This window comes from Pseudorca crassidens, chromosome 5 (genome assembly GCF_039906515.1).
Source record: "Pseudorca crassidens isolate mPseCra1 chromosome 5, mPseCra1.hap1, whole genome shotgun sequence".
Lineage (NCBI taxonomy): Eukaryota > Metazoa > Chordata > Mammalia > Artiodactyla > Delphinidae > Pseudorca > Pseudorca crassidens.
Window position 1 is genome coordinate 31,331,998 of NC_090300.1, and position 18,752 is coordinate 31,350,749.

Here is an 18,752-nt window from a genome sequence, read left to right on the forward strand (position 1 = left end):
TCCCACACTCAACTCTATCCTTACCCCGATAAAGCAAACCCAACCTCAGATAGGACACCCAGCAAGACGGCTGTTACTGAAGATCTCAGAGGGGGCCACATCGTACATCATACCGAACACATCTTTTAAATCTTCCTCGGACATCTCTTCGGCCTCATCGCTCTCTCCTTCTTCTCCGGCTTTGCTCATGAAGAATGATTTAACCCCTCCTCGACATCCCTCACCAGCATCCATTGGGAAGCAGTGAGAGATTAGAAATAACCATCTGTAATATTAAGGATAACAAAACCCCTATACGGCTGTGCTCTTTGTTTGTTCTCACCTGTGATGGGGAAGCTGATGAGCACCTTGCCGTAGTCACACAGCCAGAGAAGGCACAGAGTCAGGAGGCAAACCGTGACCTGCGCCTTGCAAAGTAAACGCCTGGAAAAAAGTGAACCCCTTTCTGCACGCGCACCATTTTTGTGAGTGTGTTTTAAGGCCTACCACTGGACGTGGATTTAGTTTGGGTCAGCGTCCCCATGAATACAATTTCGCTCACCAAAAGCTGGAATGTACCCAAGAGAGCAAATGGAAACAAAACTACTTGGGGAACAACATTGGGGTCCCTTTCAAAGCTCCTGTTTACTGACAAATAATGTGTCAGCTGAAGGGAAAGAATTTGAGAAACAGCAAGGTTCCTGACCAGGGAGATCCTAGACGGGGGACCAACTCTGTGGGGTCCTTAATGTCTCATCTGCCAAAGGCAAGCAGTTGACTATGGTTCCAGCTTAACTTCCTTGGTGTAGCTCAGATAATTTCGTAAGTGATCACTAAAGGTTATTCTAAAGGGCCAAATCCCTGGCATTGGGTATATTCGTTTAACAAAAGGGGCAACTATTATTTATTGAGCAGCAGATATGTGCCAGATGCTTTATACGTAGCATCTTGAGACTGAAAACAATCCTGCAAGATAAGGGTTATCATCTCCATTTTACAGATGACAAAACTGAGGCCCGGAAAGCCCAAGTAACTGCCTCGAGGCCACAGAGCTGAGACTTGGGTCTGTGTGCGTCTCTACGTGCAAAGTGTGTGCCTACTTTACCTGCAGTATCACCGTGAGACTGAAGACGAATAGTCGTATAGGGACGAGAAGCCATCACTCAGACCCAGCTGTGTGAGGTGTGGGTAAGATCCAGGCCCGACGGCTGCCTGAACCACAGGGTAACTGCTAGTGACCAAACGTCCACTGGGGCTTGGCCAAGGCTGCCAGAGGGCTGCAGAAAAGTCCTTTAACCCCTCAGGGATCTCCAGGGAAAAGAAAACCTCACTTCACGGGAAAAAGGACATGCAGCTGAGGTGGGCCCTGCCTGCGGCTCAGTCCAGGTCTCCCTGGGGGAGGACGGCACACTCCCCCAGGCTGCCCACATGTGTGAGGGACAGACACAGGGGAAGACAAAGGGTGGGCACCCGGGCAGGGGGTGCCCTGTGCCGTGGGAGGCGCACATGTGGAACACCGCCACCTCCATGCTCAGACTTGACATGTCTTATTAGTACATAGCCACAAAGTGTAATGAGCGCTAATGCTGCATCAGGAAGTGTGCTAAGAGCTTTACATGGACTCCCTCATTGAATCCTCACCTGCTACACAGTAGGTATCCATACTTATCCCCATTTTGCAGATGAGGAAACTGAGACCCAGATTGGCTATACTCTACAGTGAGTGGAGCTGGGGTTCAAACACAGGCAGTGGGACTTCAGAGGCTAAGAGTTTAACCTCTGCTGATGGCCCCCAACCCCCATCATCCCCCACGGGACCTTCCGTGCTGCTGTGGATCGGGGAGGAGGGCAGCGCCGAGTCCTGGAGCAGGAACCAGAACCCCAGGTCTGGGGCCGGGTGGAGGCCACACCCAGGCTCAGCGATTCCAGCCTGAGCTCTCTTCCCTTGGGACCAGACTCCTGCCAAGAAGCAGTGCCTGAGAGGAGCAGGGTAGGGGCGGTAGCAGTGAGACACACAGCATCCGGTGAAAGCTGCCTGGTAAACAAGGAGTCAGAGCTCTGAGCTCCCCTGGGGCGCCCGCCACCATGGAGGCGCCCTGGCGCCCAGCTTGAGCAGCTCCCGGGGCAGCAGACTCAGCTCACGTCACTGAAAGCTGTACCAGCGTCTCCTCTGCCTTACGAAGCCAGGACTGGGACGCAGGGTGCAGAACAGCACCCTCCACAGAGCTGACCTGTGCAGAGGTGCTGCATGTGGGCCCAGGACCTGCTGAGGGAATGGGGGCTTGAGGTGCCCCTAGTTGGGGAGGCCAATGCCCCAGCATGTCAGGGACACAGAGCAGCCCCACCCTCGGAGGACCTTCCAGTCTGCTCTCCGTATTACAAACGGGGACACAGCCTCAGAGAAAGCAAGGGCAGGTCCAGGCACAAACGGCAAGTTTTCTTTCAGACTCAAGAAAACAATGCCAAGTTTCCTCTGTTTGAGAGAGTTCTACCTGCTCTCTTCAATGCATTTGCATTTCAGGAACAGAACCGGTCCTAAGCCTTGCTCTGGGCGTTCATTCCAAATTGTCAGGGTTCTCCCCAGCCTCCCCACAACCCCCTGATTCCCTGCTTTGGCCATATTGACGTAGAAACTGAAGACTCACAGATGACGGGCCCCTGGGCTTCTCTGTCATTCCCAGTAGGAATTAAATCATTTTTGTGGGATCTGTGTGTGCCCCATCCCTCCCACCACTCAGTTACTCCAGAAAGGCCAGGGTGGTCTGCCATAGTCACCGGTGGACCCCCAATGCCTAGCAGAGATGGCACACAGTAGGCGTCCAATAAATAGTTTTTGAATAACAGAAGACATTTTCACAACCATACCAGAAATTTATCTCACAAACTGGTGGTTCTTCAAGAGACCCCTTCTGAGATTGTGTATTTCTCCCAGTGACTCTCGGCACAGTCTGGAATTCCTCTTAGGGGCCAATTTCCTGGGCCACCCCTCCCCCCATTCATGCCACCAGCATCACAAGCCTGGGCACCAGTAACTCTCTTGTGAGGTCCCCCTCCCTGAAGGTAACTTCTACCTGCAGGACAATCTCTCCTCTTATTGTCCTGGGCCTGGTTCTCTTCCCCTGGGGGTGAGATCTGTTCAATTCTGTGTCTGCTCACTGAACCATTGATTTTGGGCAAGTCATGGTGTCCAGGGACCAAGAAGGGATGACCAGCATGGCAGGAGGGAGGGGCCTCCCAGGACACACATCTCCCAGTGAAGGGCAGAGGTCACCGTAGAAGGCTGAATCTTTTTACTCCCAATCCTGCATCACCTTCCTCATCTACCCAGCACCTTTCCTATATTGGAGGTGTCATGATGGGCTCTTAAGGGCACAAACTCTGGGAAGGGTCCATGCAATAGAAAGGGGGCTCTTCATTTCATATGTCTTGTTCAGAGGGTCCACTTCTGCACCTGTCTGCAGAGGTCCATGACTTAGCTCCCATGGGACCAAGCATCACATTAACAACAAAATCATCTAATATTCCACAAGTCACACCTGCATTTGCCTTATTTTACAAGGGTCTGGCACTGTTAGGTAACACCTACCTGCCTCCACCACTTCCATCCCATTCTCTACTCAGCAACACCACGTGTCTTTCTGCAATGATGTCTCTCCCCTGCTTAAGCCCCTCAGCACTCCCCGTAACCTCCAGGCTGAACGTCAAGGAGTACCCTTATCAAACAGCCCTTTCCCAATTCACTGTCGGCCTCACCCCCTGACACCCTGTGTCTCCTACTGTCCATTTCAGCCTCAGAACAGCTGCACTTGCTATGCCGCCGCACCGTCCAGGCCTCTGCACACACAGCTCCCCTGGTTCTCTGCTCACCTGGCACCTCTCCTGGGTCACCTGCCTCCATCTCCAAGTAGGGCTCATCTCTCTTTCTTGCGGAGCTGCACATCACACATGGATCTGTCCTGGCACCTACTTGTGACACTGTGTTGACTCTGCCTGTCTCTCTGTCCCTCCCGACTGTCAGTCCTCTACAGGGGCAGCCTGCACCCCATTCAGCTCTGATGCGACCAGAAGGGCCAGGGCCCGAGGACAACCTGAGCTTCACAAACATGTGGGGCTTTGTAATATCTATAAAAGGCACAAGAAATCCTGTCGCATTTCTTTGATGATGCTTCTTGACTTGCCCACGTTCAATCACTTGATTTCTTAAAAAATCTTACTTAGAAATGACTCTGAGGGACTTCCCTGGCTGTCCAGTGGTTAAGACTCTGCACTTCCACTGCAGGGGGCACAGGTTCGATGCCTAGTTGGGGAGCTAAGATCCTGCATGCCGTGGGACGCCAAAAAAAGAGAGCTGACTCTGAGCCCTTTTTGCTGAGAGATCGCACATGGACCATTACATCAGTTCAGGGCAAGCAACCCAACCACCCACAAAAGCTCATCAGCCCATTGAGGTCTCCCCCACCCTTACTTGTATTTGTACAGCTAAGGAGCTGGGTAGGACTGCAAGCAGCAGGGCAAAGGAGCCCCCCTAGGAGGATGGCCTGGAGCACAGCAGGCCATGTGGACACAGTCAGGCAGACCAAGGAGCCAAAGCATCATTAATGTAGGAGGCGCCTCTCACCTGCACAGGGATGGCTCAGGCCTCTGCAGCCTGTGCTTCTCCCCACCTCACCCAGTAGGCTGCCTGGCTCCTTCTAGAGTCACCTGGGAAAGTGAGGGGCCTCCAGCACCTCTATGCTTCTCTTATCTCGGGCATCCAGGCTGCACCCCAGCCACAGGCTCTGCCCCATTGCCACTGCCTCCAAGGGTCCCCTCTACCCTGGAGTGGACCTGGAGTTCCCGGTATAATCTTCCACTTTCACCCATCAAGACAGCTTGGCATGCACCATGTTCTCTCAGCATCTCTCCAGGCTACTTGTCTTCAGAAGTGCAGTGCCCAGGTCCCAGCTCTGCCCACTGCCAGGCTAGGTGCACTGCACTCTCACTCTGATTCTGTGCTTCTCCCCCAGAAGTGTGTTGGATGGCTTTTTTTTCTTTTCTTTTTTATTTTATACTTGCATATAGTTGATGAACAATGTTGTGTTAGTTTCAGGTGTACAGCAAAGTGATTCAGTTATACATATATATGTATCTATATTTTTTCAAATTCTTTTCCCCTTTAGGTTATTACAGAATATTGAGTAGAGTTCCTTGTGCTATACAGTAGGTCCTTGTTGGTTATCTATTTTACATATAGCACTGTGTGTACACGTCAATCCCAAACTCCCAATCTATCCCTCCCCCCAACCCTTCCTCCCTGGTAACCATAGGTTCATTCTCTAAGTCTGTGAGCCTGATACAAATGAATTTATTTACAAAACAGAAACAGACTTAGAGAACGAACCTTTTTTCATGGTTAACCTTCAATGGTTCCACACTGTAATCTGAACTAATGTATTAACAAGGGAGAATGGCTCCATTCTGGACATGAATGGGGGGGTCTTCTTGCCTTAAATCCCTAAGAAATGCACCCCTTATGGGTAGAATAGTGGGTACCGTGGCATGTGGGTAAAAGCGTTTGGACCCATAAAAAGAGGGGACTTCATGGCACCCCCTCAAATCATCCCAAAGTCGTTCCATGGACTCCCTTAGTGCTCCTGGAACATGAATTAAAAACTAGCAGTAGGATTCTTTCTTGTCTTGTCTTGTTATGGTACAATCCTGTGACTGAAGAGGATGTTTGACTTCAACATTGCCTAGGCGTGTTCTTCCCAATGTTTGCTTATGCAAGCAGGACTAACCAGGAATGTTTTGAAGAAGCCTTTTCTTCCAGCTCTACAAACACTGGCCAATGCCCCTGCATCTTCTCCTTTAGCCGAAATAGATATCACTAATGTTGCTGAGTTACCTGTAGATTTGACAAGACCAAGTGGATTAAATCCTCAGGCCAAGAATTCCCAAGATTATCAGGCCTTAACAGTTCATGACAATCTGACTATAAAAATTTGCAGTGAGATCCTACCATGTCCATATTCACCAGAAATTCGGGTCTATACGAAAGCCTTGAGTTCTTTAGAACTCAGGAGCAGTCTTGCTAAAGATCTTCTAGTTCTATTGAATGAGATTCTGGAGCAAGTAAAAGAGAGAACGTGTCTGAGAGCTTTGGAGAAAATCAAGTTTCAGTTAGAAAAAGGAAATGAAGAACATGGTGACCAAGCTGTAATGGCACAGGATGACAACAGAACTACAACTGTTTTTCAAAGTGAAGATGAAAAGAATAAAGAAGTATATATAACTCCTGTCAAGGAGGTAAAAGCACCCCGAACGAAATCCACGCAGCAAAGGACCAACAGAGGACGGAGAAAAGTGATAGCTTCAGCTAGAACGAACAGGAGACGTCAGACTGTTGAGGCTGAGGTTGACCCTGAAAGTGATCATGAGGTTCCAGAGCCAGAATCAGAAATGAAGATGAGGGCTTCCCTGGTGGCGCAGTGGTTGAGAGTCCGCCTGCCGATGCAGGGGACACGGGTTCGTGTCCCAGTCCGGGAAGATCCCACATGCCGCAGAGCGGCTGGGCCCGTGAGCCATGGCTGCTGAGGCTGCGCGTCCGGAGCCTGTGCTCCGCAACGGGAGAGGCCACAACAGTGAGAGGCCCGCGTACCACAAAAAAAAAAAAAAGAAAGAAAGAAATGAAGATGAGACTACCAAGACGAGCCAAGACACTAACCTTGCACAATTTCTCAGCGAAGATAAAAATTAGGAGAAGATATGATGGAGGTGGAGTCCTTTGAAAAATGTCCTTTAAAATTACATTCAGTTCTTTGCTTTAATAAAGTTACCCTTGTATGAAAAAAAAAAAAAAAACTAGCCCCAGCATACAGAGCCACTCATGTACACACAGCCCACCCAGCCCCCATTAGAACATCAGGTACACACCCCTGACGGGGAATTTTCTAACAGAACAGGGCTTGCAGGTGTCTCAGAGCTAAGTGTAGCGTGAAACAAGCCTGGCTCCTGGCAAGGTTGCGGGTAAACCGCATCACTGAGTCACTTGCGTGGACCTGGCTCTCCTGACCTGCTTTCAGGCCATCATCAGCACACACCCACCCTTAGAATCCACTTCCTCTCAGGGCTCTGTGGTGGAGTTAAGCTCTTCTGGAAGCTTCCGATCCCTTCAACCCACAGGAGCATTAAGGAGCACGGGGGCAGTAACTCAAAGTACTTAAGAGTATGCAATAACATCGTGGCACTTAAGAGGCAGGGGACTGTCTGCATAGCTCAGAACGATGCTTCCCCCGTGGAGAGAGAACCAGGGAAACTACGGCTCCAGGAAGAACTGGGGGCATCAGATGGGAGAAGCTGGGAGCCCCACATCTTAAAAGTTATCATCTCACAGGAGAGTAGTTTTATTCTCCACCTGGTGTCTAAATACGGGGTGGAAATGAGTGCTGGGTAGAGAAGGGAGCACACGAGCACTGCAGTCATTTATAGTTTACAGTTTTACGGCACAGCCGAGACCGGCATCCACTTTCCACCTGCAATTAGACGACGGAGCAGGCTGCCAAGTCTCCCTGTAAATAGTGCCCATTAAAAACGTCGACACCACGCGATGACTGATCAACACCGAGGATTTATTCACTGAGCCAACAGCGGTTTTTGCTTTTGCCATTACGCGGGGTGATCCGTAATAATTTAGATAATGCACCCGGCCAGAGACACTCATAACTCTGGTGTCAGAGTCCTGCCTCAGAGGCCAACCAGCCCTGGGGGAGGAGGGAGGAGGCTCCCGGTCACAGCAGAAAGCCTGGAGCCTGCTGGCCTTGGACCTGCCATCCCGGGTGCGATGTGGCCCATATGGCACCCAAGGGGAGGACTTGAGCCAGAACCACTGCCTTTCTCCTTCCCTTGCAGCACTCTGAGCCTGTCTGCAGGCCAGGACCCTCACTCTCCTCGTGTATCAATGGCGACAAGACAGCCGTCACAGGGGACAGAGCGGGGGCGGTCTGCGAAACTAAAATGAGCTACTTAATGGCAGGTTTACGGAGATTCAATTATTCATAAACGCATGTGTGTACGTGCCTGAGGGTTCTACCTGAGGACACATGTGTGCACACAAGGAAAGCCCCTCCCCTACTCCCTCCAGTACAGGCAAGACGCCGCCTCCCTCTAGGGTGGGGTCTCCTCAGAGACTTTTCATTTGTTTCACTTGTCTGGCACCAGATGGTGTTTAATGCCTTTGCTGAGTTCTGGTGGCAGGTATTGAATTTTCCCCTCAGCATTAACCCGTTCTCTGTGTTGGGCCCCTGGGTGAAGACCTAGGCTGGCGATGCCGGGCGAGGCACTCGGACAGGTTTTCCGTGGGAATGATGCTCTGGGGACAACAGGGACAAGCTCTACGCACTCCATAGGGTTTCAACCCCCCTCAAGTTTTGACATCTCCCAAATCTGTGCTCCCCGGGCATCTCCCTCAAGATAAGGGAGCACAGTTTGACATGCCCCCCAGAACACTCATCACCTGCTGCCCCAGCCCAATTCTCCTTCTCCTGTACCAACAGGCACTGGCATCCCCAGCGTACCCAGGAACCAGACCCACCCTGACTTTCCCCTTCATCCCTCATGCAATGGGCTCTGATTCCTACTAGTTCCTCTGGCTAAGTATCTCCCCACTCCAGACCTCCTCTCCATCCCCACTTCTGCCACCAAATTTGTCATTTCCTACCTGGATAAATATAATTGTCCCCCAACGCCCAGTCTCCCAACCCACCATCTGGCCCTCTTCAGCATCCTTCTAATATATAAATCCAATCATGTCCTTCTTCTAAATACTCTAAACTCTTCAGTGACTCCCACCAAAAGCAGGATGAAGCACAAACAAATAGGATATGTGTGTGTGTGTGTGTGTGTGTGTGTGTGTGTGTATGGATAGATAGATAGATGGATAGATAGATATAGATAGAACTGGTTCATGACATTATATAGGCTGGCAAGTCCAAACTCTGGAGGGTAGGCTAGCAGTCTGGAGTCCCAGAAAAGAGCCAGTTCAAGTTTGAAGGCCACATGCTGCAAGATTCCTTCTTGCTCAGGGGAGGTTGCTCTTTTGTTCTATGAAGGTCTTCAACTGATTGAACGAGGCCCACCACACTAAGGAGGGCAATCTGCTTTACTCAAAGTCCACCAACTTAAATGTTAATCTCATCGAAAAACACCCTCACAGAAACATCCAGAATAATGTCAGGTTAAATATCTGGGCACTGTGGCCCCACCAAATTGAAACATAAAATTAACTATCACACAGTCTCTCTTCTATAATGATGAGTTGAGGCTTCAGGAAGCAAGCAGGACTGATCTTTCTCCTGCATGACCAGGGCAGAGTGCCCTGAGTGGCTCTACACAGAGGAAACTTTTTATTTTCCACAACCTGCACTACTATGACCCGGTCCAAACACCATCATCTCTTTCTCAGGTCACTGCAACATCCTCCTGATGGGTCCTCTGGCTTTCCGACCTCCTCCTACTTAGTTTATTGTCACTATACAGCTGCGGAAGGTGGAACTTCTCCATGGTATTTCCACGTGTGTTGTGACAGTGTTTGTCCTGGACTATCTTTTCGAGGACGTTTATAGAAACAGATTCGGAGGATAGAGATAGTATCTCCTTCCTGGGCAGAGGGCAGATTGTCTCCTGAACAAGATGATAAAGATGCTGTCTTACTCCAGGACAAACTTGAGGCAGCTTTGCCAATAGTCCCTTATAAGACTGTGGGTTCCTAGGCCCGGGGTTCCTCAGCGGTGACAAAGACCCACTGTGTGCACAGCATCCACCTGGGCTGCTCCGAATGGCCCCGGTAGAACTCAGGGAGCAAGGGGAATGGTTGTGAACGAGAGGCAGGGGCTGTGCTGCCTGGTATCCTGTGAGTAATAAAATCCTTTATCTCTGACCAGGCTTGTGTCTGCCAACATCTATGAGACTGTGGCAGGTGAATTTGTTAGCTTGGAAGCGGACTCTTCACGATTTTTGACATACAGCAGTCCAATCGCTCATCTGTAATCTAAGTCAGGTCACGTTGCTCCTCTACTCAAACTCCTGCAATGACCCTCATCTCACTCAGAGGAAAACGCAAAGCCCCTACAATGGCTGCAAGGCCCTGCAGAAGCCCCTCCCACCCCCATCAGGCCTCTGACCTCATCTCCTCTCTTCCCCCATCCTTCACTCTCCTCCAGACACAGTGGCCTCCTCACTGACCCTCAGACACACACCAGGCACATGTCCTACTGTGGACTTTATACCGCCTGTCCCATCGGCTGGATGCCCTTCCCCTCATCCACGTTGCTCCCTCCCTTCCCCACCTCCTTCACATCTTTGCTCAATGTCACCTTCTCATCGAGACCATCGTGAATGCCTATGTAAAACCGCATCCTCCCTGCCATCGCAGGCCCCCAATGCTACCTCCCTAACCCCTGGATCCCCAAAGGGCTCCCCACCTGCACAGATGCCTCCCCAAGTGTGGCCTTCTTGGGTCACTTTCCCCAGTCTCAACATCACCCTTGCCCCAGGCAAAGGTGCCCTGGTCACAGCCCCACCCCTGACAATGCCTGATGATACAGTGGGCACCCAAGGTTCTCTCAGCTGCGGAAAGGGAAAGGTCACCTGGGACATGATAACAGAGAGAAAGAAGCAGCTCTCCACTCAGTAAAAGGGCAGCGCATTGGCTGGTCCTGGAGGCTGGTGGAGGGAGCAAGGGGTGACTGGCACTGGCTGGTATAAATGTCTGCATCCCAGGAGCTGCAGATATACTTGGGGAGGGAGACGTGGCCCAGGGCTGCGCTCCAGTCCGGCGTCCGGAAGGAGACTATAGTGATTCAGGCGTTCCAGGCGCACGTGGACCCCGCTCCCCACCTCCAGCACAGGCTGGGAGCATCTGGAAGACTCAGCTTATTCTTCCAACTGGTCCATTTTCTACAGCATCTCATACTCTTTCCAGTTACAGTTTTGAGTTTGGTGATGATGACAGGCTTGCTGTGCTATTTATGCTTCTGATTATTTTTAGTGTTTCGCGATTAAATTTTCTTAAATTACAACTTTAGACCCAGGCATCAGATTGTCTGTAACGTGCCACGGTGTGTTCATATGTGCCGTTTATATATACTTGGGTTGCAATAGCCTCAGAAAAAAAAGACATTTCAATAGTTGGCACCCAAAGCCCTTGTTTCCATATCACCCACCCGTTTCCATGCACTTCTTTTCTATTCCCACCCTCAGTGATGCCCTCCATATCCTTGTAAGCCCAAACACAGAGCTGGGCGAAGTAACTAAGCCCTCGTTCAAAGCCACCAGAACTCGTCGGCCTTTTCCCATCACCTCAGCACCTTCCCCGTGGGCTGGGTACACGGTTAGCACAGCCTGCGATTCTGCCCTCAGCCCCGGGCCCAGAGGCGCAGCCCCTTCTACTGTTTTCCCTCACCCAGAATTAGATTCATCAATTCCCAGAAAGGCTGCCTGAAGTGACGTGGTTTACCTTCTGACTCGGAGCCCACCATGCTCCCCACTGATGCTCTCCTGAGGCGGTTCCCCTCCCACAGCCGTGCCTGGACCATCCACCCACTGCACAGGCCCTCTTCCCTTGGCTCTTCCAGGATGCACTGCCCTGACAGCCCCTGGCTTTTCTCCCTCCTGTTGCCTGGACCAGGTCAGCACTCTCCCTGACGGACACATTCACCCATGGCTGTGCAGCTGTAACAGCCACCCTCCACGCCTCTGTCTCCGGCCCCACCTCCAGACCGCATTTCCAGGGCCAGCTCTGCTTCTGTGTCGATGCGCCTTGGAATTTCAGGCTCACTGGCTCCCCTCTAAAGCGCCTCCCACCTCCTGAGCTCCCTCGCTGGGTTCATTCAGTCTGCAGCTGCTCAGTCACCCAGCGTAAGCCCGCGGGATCAAGGGCACTGGCTGTCACTAACCGCATACCTTTTCCAACCCTTCTGACTCGCCTGCCTCACCACAGAGGCAGCGAAAGCTAATGACTCGCCTTTCTTGCAGCGGGAGGTGGTCATGAGACACGATTCTGTCCAATGAGTTACAGACAGACGTCTGCTGGGGTGTCTGAGAAAGCTTTTACTGTCCTGAAAATATGGACCCATGCAGCCGGCTACCCTTTCTCCTTTCAGCTTCCCAGTCCCCCCAAATCCCCCCAACACTGAAGTGCACCTGGAGCCGCTGCAGCAGCCCCGAGGCCCCGGGCACAGCAAGTACACGGCCGACAGCTGAAGGGGGAAAGAGACTGCTGGGGACTTTGGTGGCACGGCTGAGGGACCCCTCAAGCTCTGGACAGCCTGTCTCCAGATTGCTTCTCCGAAGAGAGAAAGACATGTCTGCATTGTGTTTTCTGGCACATCCTTACTGATCCACTTAGTTCCTTCTTATCTCTTCTCCCTCCACTCCCTGGCTTGCTTGCAGCAGACCTCACTCAATTGCTCTCTCCCTCTTTTCTCTCTCTTCCTCCCTCCCGTCTCTCATCACTGTCTCTTCAAGTGCTTGCTTTCTGAGCACCCACTCTGGACAGGCTCTGTGCTTCAAAGAAGGAGACAGTGGCGTCCTTAGTGCAGGGCGGTGCGTACAGGCAATGTGACAGGCTAGGTTCCCCGTGCACCTTCCGCCGTGCTGAGCCTCGTCAAGTCTCCTGTCGTGGTTCCTTCTGCCTTCTTCAGCGGCTTCCTGCACACCCCCAGCGCAAGCGGCATCTCGGATCTCCTCCTCTGATGGACTGCGATGACCCTCATCTCCCTCAGAGGCATCTCTGGCCTCACTCTCCTGACTAGGATGGTTCTGTATCCCAGAGCTGGGGTCCTCTCCCTCACAGTCCCCGCTCTCAGGCTTCCCCCACTGCGCCGGCCACCTGAGCCCTCGGCTCAGCACTTAGAACCCCCCTGTCCCCAGACACTCACTCTTCCTGCAGGAACTCTATGAAACCCTGGTGTGAGGGCAGCAGCGGCCAGGGAAAGGGGCCCAGTGGTCCAGGGGCTTAGGAAGGACCAGGGTTACATTCTGGCACGTCGTCCAGAGGCAAACGGTCCTGTGGGAGTCGTCGGAAGGGCCAGGCCAGGAAGGTTATGAGCGCTAAGTAAACGTACCCTCTGTGCTAAGCCCTGGGCCGGTGGCACCCATGTATTATCTCTCTTTTTTTTTATTGAAGTATAGTTGATTTACAATGTTGCGTTAGTTTCAGGCGTACAGAAGAGTGATTCAGATGAATATATATATTCTTTTTCAGATTCTTTTCCTTTATAGGTTATTACAAGGCAATGTAGTTCCCTGTGCTATACAGTAGGTCCTTGTTGCTTATCTATTTTCTATATAGTAGTGTATATCTGTTAATCTCAATTTCCTAATTTATCCCTACCCGCCTCTTTCCCTTTTGGTAACCATAGTTTGTGTTCTATGTCTATGAGTCTATTTCTGTTTTGTAAATAAGTTCATTTGTATCATTATTTTAGATTCCATACATAATTGATATATATTTGTCTTTCTCTGTCTGACTTACTTCACTTAGTATGATAATCTCTAGATGTACCCATGTTGCTGCAAATGGCATTATTTCATTCTTTTTTATGCCTAAATAATATTCAAAAAGTCTACAAATAATAAATGCTGGAGAGGGTGTGGAGAAAAGTGAACTCTCCTATGTCGGTGGGAATGTAAATTAGTGCAGCCACTATGGAGAACAGTATGGAGGTTCCTTAAAAAACTAAAAATTACCATATGAGTTACCATAAGATCCAGCAATCTCACTCTTGGTCATGTATCCGTAAAAGACAAACACTCCAATTCAAAAAGACACATGCACCCCAATGTTTATAGCAGCACTATTTACAATTGCCAGGACATGGAAGCAACCTAAGTGTCCATCGACAGATGCATGGACAGAGAAGATGTGGCACATTATCTCATTTTCAAGTGCACAGCTGGGATAGTTGTATACAGAATGGATTCCAAGGCTCAGAGAGATTCAGCAGTGGGTCTGGAGTCACACAGCAAATAATGGGCAGATCCATGGTCTGAGGTAAAGAGAAATGGGGTTGGAGGAGCTGGTGATCTGTAGGTCAAGGTGGCAGGCAGGCATGTCCTGGAGCAGAGGATACCCTCTCCCCATGCTCTGTCACTGGCTCCTCAGCTCTGCTGAGACACCCTCCCAGAACCGGGCACCCACAGACGCCAGCAGAGTAGCTGTAACAGACATGACTCTAGCACTGCCACACCACCAGTCAAGCGTTATAGATCCTTGGCAATGTTGCACCCTAACCAGCTGTCATGTTAGCAGTGCTTGGCGCCAGCCGAGGGAGGGTCCCTGGGTCCCTGGGTCTGAGGAAGAGGGTCTGTGGAAGCAGCCTGCCCGCCAGGGCACCTCAGGTTCTGTGGGGAAGTGGCCCTGGGCAGGTGGGGAGGGGTCCTGGTTCTCTGAGCGCAGACCAATCCCCCAGGTGACACGTCTGTAACCTCTGGAACACACAGGCCACTCAGCTGCACCTGTGGGGTAAAGACGACGGGATCCCCAAATCTGCAATACGAAGAGCCCCTCTTTCTTCAAATTGTTTTATAAATGCCAAAGTGCTTTCATATCCACTGTTTCATCGGGTCCTCACAACAAGCAAGGCAGCATTATTGTTCTAATTTCCTACACAAACAGCATCAAAGCAAGGCCCCAAGAGGCTGGCTGTGCTGAGGACCACACAACAACTTTAGAGTGCAGCGGACGGCGGTAACAGTCAACTTTGTCACCCTGAATTTCCTTCTGGTTTCCAGTGGGACCCCGGGCCCAGAGAACCCCACCTCCTTGGGCACAGCAGGCGGTTCAGGGAAGGGCCTGGGACCCCAGTCAGGCCGCTCAGAATCCTCCACTCACATTTGATGGAGTCCTCAAGAGACAGCAAAACACACACCTGGAGCAACTGAGCACCACCACCCTCCCCAGAAGAACGCCTGCCGGAGAACGAGGCCAGGTTACAAGAAATCCAGGCCTAGAAATGGGAAGATGAATTTCTGGGAACCATCACGGAGCACACAAATCCAGCCATGTCTGAAGCCCCTCCCACCGCTGGAATTTTCATCTGTGGGTGAGTCAATATCTTCTCATCTTAGTTAGGACAGAAAAAGTCTCTTACACCAACACAAAGAATAAGACCAAGGCCTCCTAATTGATGGCAAGGGCACAGAAATCTCCTGAAAGACAGAAAAGAAAATCAAAGAAAAGCATAAGACAACCACAGACAGGTACTTTCACTCAACCAACGAATATCTGAATTCAACAAAGCACCACGCTAATTGGCTGGAAAGACAGCCCTGTCTTCAGGGAGCTTAATAGAACAGGACAGGTACAGACACTCTGGAAGGGCTGGGGGTGGCAGCAATAATAATACAGAACTAATCTGATGGAGAGTCAGGAAAGACTTTCTGAGAATGTCACATTTAAATTGAAACTGAAGGATGATCAAACGCAAACCCCATGAAGCAAAGTCTGGGCAGGTACAAGAGCACAGGTGAAACTCCATTGCTGAGACAGCAGGTTTCATTACCAGAGACTCCTGCATATTGGGGCATTTTTGTGTGTGGGAGCCATGGGGATTCTACACTTTCTTTTATAATTTGGATGTAAATATATATGAAAATCTTTCCCAAATAATCAGACAAGCATGCCAAGAAATATTTACAAGAACCTTTGTTGCAGCAACGTTTATAACAACAGAAACTTACAATAACTGCAATTTTCAAATAACAGAATATACCGATATGCCCTCACAATTGAAACATATTTTAAAAGACAGTGTAGACACACATTTATTGACTTGGAAAGATGTACATGTCTAGGAGAAATAAGCGGGTCTCAGAGACTATATATAGGATGATTTCATGTATTGAGTACAAAAGAGGAATTCAATAAATACTTACTGAATGAATGGCAAATAAATACCTCTGAACAGATAAACATCACACAAAATGTTTGCTGTCATTATTTCTGGGTGATGGGATTATTGGTGATTTTAAATTGTTTTCTAGATCTGCTTATCTGAACTAATTTTTGGTACCGTGCACATGAATTACTTGCACAAAAAAGAGGAATGAAAAGAAATCTTTCCAAAGCAATCAATGACTCAATAAGGTCAGTTTTAAGATCGAGATGTATAATTAGGACATGGGACCTTAAAACAAAACAGGAAATAGTGTGTCTGGATAAGCATAATAGATAAGAAAATGTTCCTCCTCTAAACGTGGAAGAGAAATAAACCTTTCTTCAATGTCACAGCCAGAATTTGCTTAGCAGAAGTCCATGACATATTTCATATTTATTCAGCAATCTGTAACACAGCACATTAGTTAAATTGTCATAAAGGAAAACATTTATATTGATGCAAAAATGAAGTCAACAGGCTTGTGTTTGTATGGTACCAACAAAACCATTTTTTAAAAGTCTATATATGCCAAACATTTAAATATTTGGGCAAATCTGCAAACAAATGCCCTTTGGACCAACTTCTGGGGTGACTGATTGCACCCCCCATGTTTCTCCCAGATGTTTTAGCAGAATAGAGAATATGGCCTCAGACGACCAAGCCAGTGGCTGGGTAGGATCACAGCCAGTTACACTGTCACCATCACTAATAGTATGTGCTGGGCAAATAACACCACCCACTCTCTGATGTCCTTTTGAAACCCAACTGTAATCCTCCGCTTGTTCATATCATTGGGAAAATTCTGTTAACTTTGAAACTCTGGAGGTCCTGATAGAGGCAAAGCACTGCCTCTGATCCTGGCAGATTAGAAGAAAGCCGACCGCAGGTGTTATGAAGCTCCTGACAAATGGGGGGCTCTGGGCCCTGGGGACCCCTATAAATTGCAAGAACAGCTGCCTGCTCCTCCCTTGGAACAGCGTGGAAGTTCACAGGAGCCTGAAGATGTCAGGAGAGGCATACTGCAGGAGCGGGAAGTGAGATGAGCCTTGGAACAGTAACCAAAAGGAAAAGGATGCCAGGGCCAAGGATGCCAGGGACATGGTTCACTGAAAAGACCTGGGTTGTAGCTTCTGGGAGCTGGCCAGCTCATAGCTGCTCCCTTAAAGAAGCATGGGACACTCATGAGGCAAACTCAAGGACTTGGGAAAGAAGAAGGACCATCACGCCACAGAATCATGCCCCCAACACTACTCGCCCTGTGCTGGAATCAGCTTTTTACATGTGGTCGTTCTCCACTGGAACAGGAGCTCCTAGGAAGGTTGTCCCCTATTAGGCCTGGCATCCTTGAGGCTGGCACAGTATCTGACCAAGAGTCTTCAACTCAGTAACTATTGGCAGTTAAATGAGTAGATGAGTGCCTAAAATAAAAATTGCATCTCCCCCAAGGCTAGGTTCTAAGTCCGCACATGCTATGAAAATCATGGGTGGTCAGGCAGGTAGGGCTCTGCGTGTGAGTCCTGGTGAGCAGAGGGTGAAAGAAGGTCTAGGAGGCTGGTAAGATAATTTGAGGCAGCCTGAGGAAATGAGTCAGAAGCTGGATTAACAGGAAATCCCTTAAGTTGCCCAGACACTATATAGAACCAGCCAGCATCCTTCTTCCACTATTGGACAAGGTCACTGGTTCTTCTATTAAGGCCAGAGGAAGTGGTTACCGGCTCACAGAGAGTTACCATGGTGCACAGCGTCACATATGCACACAGCAGTATGCAAACACAGGGACACATTTGGCATTGCAAGGTTCTCACATCATGGCGGGTACTTGGGAACCTAGGCCAGCCTGAGCCTCCTGCTGCCCCCAGGCCTGCTCACTCTGCAGCCCACCTGCTTGGAGTGGGATGGTGGAATCCCTAGCATTATTTCAACTGTTCTTTTTCTCTCCTTTTCAAAATTGCTGGAAGCACAAATAAATGAAGGAATTAAATTCATAGATGATGGGACTCAACTATACTCCTGTACGTGAATTACCATAAGCTCAAAAAGAAACAGGGATGAGATGGGATGAGATAGGATGGGGAGAAGAAAAATGCTCCACCTTAGAGGACAGCCCTGGCCAGCAGCCCCGATGGGTACCACTCATGCTGTGCTAACCATGCCAGCTGCCAGAACACCTGCCTCTCCTGCTCCCCTATGTCCCGTTTCCACACCCATCTAATCAGGCCCTGGCCTGAGCATATACTCTTAATGATTCAGTTCCAAATGAGGCCTGCGTGCTCCTGGACGCACCTACGTTTTTCTGCATGCTGTTTCTTCAGCAAGCCCGGCAGCTTGGGGAAGCCATCCAGCAAGATGAACGAGCCCCCACCCCATTCCATCTTATTTTCAGATTCCCTAGTGAGTGATAGACGAAGAGGGCTTCAAGGTGGGCCAAGCAGGAATAAAAGGGCAGGAACGGGCATAGATGTATAGTTACATATTACTATCAGTGCCGTGCCGAGCTGTATTGGAGACAAAAGGAAAAATCAGTAACACTGATCTTATATCTATTTTAAATTTTGACATTTTTTTCGTCATGGATTTTTGCATTAATTTTGATTTTCTAAAATGTTGCATTAAAGTAATAGTTTTATTTCTGAGGTTGTGTGTGTGTGTGTGTGTGTGTGTGTGTGTGTGCAAGCCTCCTGAAATTTCACCCGAGATGGGTACTTCACTCATCCCAGCCTAGGCCTTACTGACAGAGCTACTATTTGTTATCAGTCATATACCAGGCACTGCACTTAAAAAGTATATATAAGGGCTTCCCTGGTGGCACAGTGGTTGAGAGTCTGCCTGCCGATGCAGGGGACACGGGTTCATGCCCCG

The 18,752-nt window shown here is 49.7% G+C and overlaps 1 protein-coding gene and 1 pseudogene across 1 annotated transcript in view; one reads left to right on the forward strand and one right to left on the reverse strand.

The window, feature by feature from the left end:
• The window catches only part of LOC137225383 (condensin complex subunit 3 pseudogene), a 43,006-nt pseudogene extending 30,790 nt beyond the window's left edge, over positions 1-12,216 (forward strand).
• CLSTN2 (calsyntenin 2) overlaps positions 1-18,752 on the reverse strand; it is a 652,733-nt gene that overhangs the window by 565,629 nt on the left and 68,352 nt on the right. The window lies entirely within an intron of this gene.